Below are 3,744 nucleotides of genomic sequence, written 5' to 3' on the forward strand. Positions count from 1 at the left end.
TGTATGTTATTGAAATGCTTGGTATGTGTGGGATCTGACCATCTAGTTGTTTATCTTTAGTAGCCTCTCTTACCGGGAAATGTCTCCTAGTGTTTCCACCGAGCCATGGTAGCTTGCTACTGCTCCGGAACACTTAGGCTGGCCGGCATGTGTCCTTCTTCGTTCCTGTGTCTGTCCCTACGGGGAAATGTCACGCGATGAATACCGGAGTCCTGTTAGCCCGCTACAGCCCGGTTCACCAGAGTCCTGCTAGCCCAGTGCTACAGCCTGGATTCACTCGCTGATGACCGACACGTTCGATGCTGGGTCATGGATGCCTGTCCCTGTAAGTCTGTGCCACTTTGGGTTTATGACTAGCCATGTCAGCCCGGGCTCTTTATCATATGGATGCTAGCGACACTATCATATACGTGAGCCAAAATGCGCAAACGGTCCCGGGCAAAGGTAAGGCGACACCCGTGGGGATACCGTGCGTGAGGCCGCAAAGTGATATGAGGTGTTACCGGCTAGATCGATGTGACATTGAGTCGGGGTCCTGACAGCGTTGGTATCAGAGCTTGACTGCCTGTAGGATTACCAAGCCAAACTGGTCGAAGTTGAGTCTAGAAATTCTTTAGTTATATAAGGGAATTGATTGTGGGATGGAACGTAAGGCTCTTTTTACTCCTTATACCTTATGCCTTCTGATCTGAGTCATCTTATCTCTCCTGCGGGGATTAAGAACTAGGCTATCTTTTCTTTCTATCAGGATCACGTGTTACTAATCCGTAGACTTATAGATTGTTGGATTTAAGTCTCAGTTCAGTTCTTACTACTTCTGTATGTTAATTGTTGATCTCGAAACCTTGATATTGTGCTTCCGAGTGGTTATGCCACCATTTTTGTGAATGTCTCAAATCTTTTCTGAGCATTTACAGCCGTTATGCTGTCCGAGTCATCCCAGGTTTCTAAATAGTCGGATGCATTTGCAAATCCCTTCCTCCTGTTTCCGATGTGCCTTTGGTCAGATTAATCACACAAATCAGTGAGTTGAGGTACTTTATTGCCTTGACATATATGTTGGAGCTAGTATTATGACCCTAGGCGTCTTAGGGGATCATCTAGTAATTTAGCCATGATTTGTGTTCCCAGTGTGATGATTCTGGCCATCATTCTCGAAAGCATCCCGTGATGCTACTTAGTAGTAGGTATTCTATTCCTGGGTTCTTGAACCCAAGATTCACTCTACTTACTTCATGTTGATAGTGTTTACTAGTTCCTTCAGGATATTAGTAACTTTGCGATAGTCCTCGAGGTCCGTGGTATATCGTTCTTCCAAATACCATGAACCATTATGGCAGAAGTTTGTTGGACCAAAAGATCACAACAGGCCCTCTATGAGTTCTCCATGCTATATTGTGACTCTGCCAGCTCAACCTTTCTGCATGGGTTATCCGGAAGAATTATGTTGAACTTTGTTCGGCATACCAACCCATGTATCCACAACCCAGAAAGTTATATGTTCTTTTGAGTTGTCTCTCTTTAGTTGCATTCTGACCCTCGTCTATCAATTGATTGTCAAGAGTATGCGTGCGTTCGTCTATCGATGCCTATTACTCTTGTGGTCCGTCAAGCCATTCTATCGCAGAATGACTAGGAGAAACAAACTCCAGTACCTCTTCCATATCCAGGATTGGGTCAAAGAAGTTGTGCTCCGCAGATCAAAATGCCAATCTAGCTTCTGGTCTGCTCTACCCTGAAGTATTACCTTCTTTATGACAGGAATTTCATGAGAATTGCACCACATTTTGTGAATTCTTGACATAGTGATACTTCTTGCCATCATTAGTCATTCCTCGGTCTTCGTGTTGATACAACCGGAATGCCGACAAGTGAATCATGATGTGTGAACTCAATACTCCTAGCAACCCCATTGCTTGGTAGTTAATGGACAATAATCTTATTCTTAGTATGTTGGTTATTGAATCACCATTCTAAGATTGATCATGCTACCTAGTCCTTATTTTCTGGTGCACTCTTTGATTGATGAGTTAGGATTTTGTCAAGTCCTCGCTCATTTGATCATATCATCTTGCCCTGAAAAGCAAGATTGTTCTCGAGCTTAGTAACATATCGGTGGATCGTGATTTCCGAAGGTCTTCTCGGAAGTATTACCAGGTTGTCACCTGACCGCTATGTTGAGCTCGTGATCAAGTTGGTTTCTTGTGAACCACCTTCTCTCCAAGAATCGGTGTTAGATATCCCTGAGCTAGTTGGTTAAGCTAAACGACAACTTGGAGGGTTGGAAGATAAAAGCTTGCCTGACTTAGTTCGTTCCAAAGGGATATTCTTGTGTAGTGTGTGTTGAAGAAAGATGATATCTTCATCGATTGGTCCCTGTGATCAGTTGCTGGACCTATTGTTTTATCAATCCTTTGATTTGAGTGTGGGCTATCGTCAAATCAAGTTAGAACCAACGATGTTCGTAATGTTGTCTTACTCGTGGTTGATCCCTCGAGCATACACCATTATATTCTTTGGTCTGACCAATGCTATCACCGTGTTCACTTAACTATGGAATTCCTTTGAAAAGGGAACCTGGATGAATTGTTGTTGAGCCCATCGACAACATCCTTATCTTCTCCATGATTCTGTTGGACATTAAGCTAGTGTTGGAAACTTTGTAAACAATGCCTTCGAGTTCCGTCTCTGAGGTATATGTTTGGATGAAAGAAGTGACTCCCTTTGATTCACGTGCATTTGATGTAAGTTGCCGTCGTGAATTCGAGAAAGATTGTTTTGTTTCTTTTGGAATCATCCCAAATCAGTCATGCACGTGCGAAGAATTCTGTGGTCTGTTAGACTGATCATCTTCATTCCATAGGTATATCCTAGCACACCAAGCCACTGATTGACTTGTTCAAGGAAAAGAAGTCTATGCTTGGGATCTAATCCATGGACTTGCGTAAAGACTTCGATATCCTCGATGATGGTTCCCCACCTGAACTCGGTAGTGTTTAATTATAAGACTACTACGTGGCCATGCTTGTCTGGGACAACGTGTTCACATGTTTGTAGCAGATCCAGCTCATGTTTTGGAGCTTGCTATCGTAGTTCATTTCCCGAGAATCTCGCAACGTCATCTCGTCCATTTGTGTTGCAAACTTTCATTTTTCTTCCTAGACTCGATGGGTCTGGAATATTCTGACACCAACCAGATCTGAATCTCAGGCAGATATGATGGTTGGAACATTTCCCCAAGAACTATAATATTGGTTCCTCGATAACTGGTAAAGTGGATGTCGTGGCCAGCACCACCCAGCCGGAAGACCTGTTATTATAATATCTTGATTGAGGAAGTTGGCCACCTCCCCATAGGGATTTCGTAGGATTTACTCCCTAGTTGCCCCTATGGATTTTGAGATCCCGAAGTCCGACCTTTTACTTGATGTTCTAGATATCAAACCATATTTATGAATGGGTTCCGCTAGCACATCAAGGAGAACATTAGAAGCGGAGTGCTAAATGTCTCTCGGTCGATCATCCAGATTTTGTTTCCTTGGCCTCGCTAGGGTGAAATCTGAGAAAGTGTTATCTTCCTTTGCATCTGCATCATCCATCATCATTCGTCATGGTAGCAAGCTGTGTTGCCAGGATCCTTGACACGGATATTGGTAGAATCTTGATGATTGTGGAAATGCTCAAGTTCTTGAGAGCACGCACAAGCGCTAGGTGTTGTCTTCGGCACTAACTGGGTTTGCTCTC

The sequence above is a fragment of the Triticum dicoccoides genome, chromosome 3B (genome assembly GCF_002162155.2).
Source record: "Triticum dicoccoides isolate Atlit2015 ecotype Zavitan chromosome 3B, WEW_v2.0, whole genome shotgun sequence".
NCBI lineage: Eukaryota > Viridiplantae > Streptophyta > Magnoliopsida > Poales > Poaceae > Triticum > Triticum dicoccoides.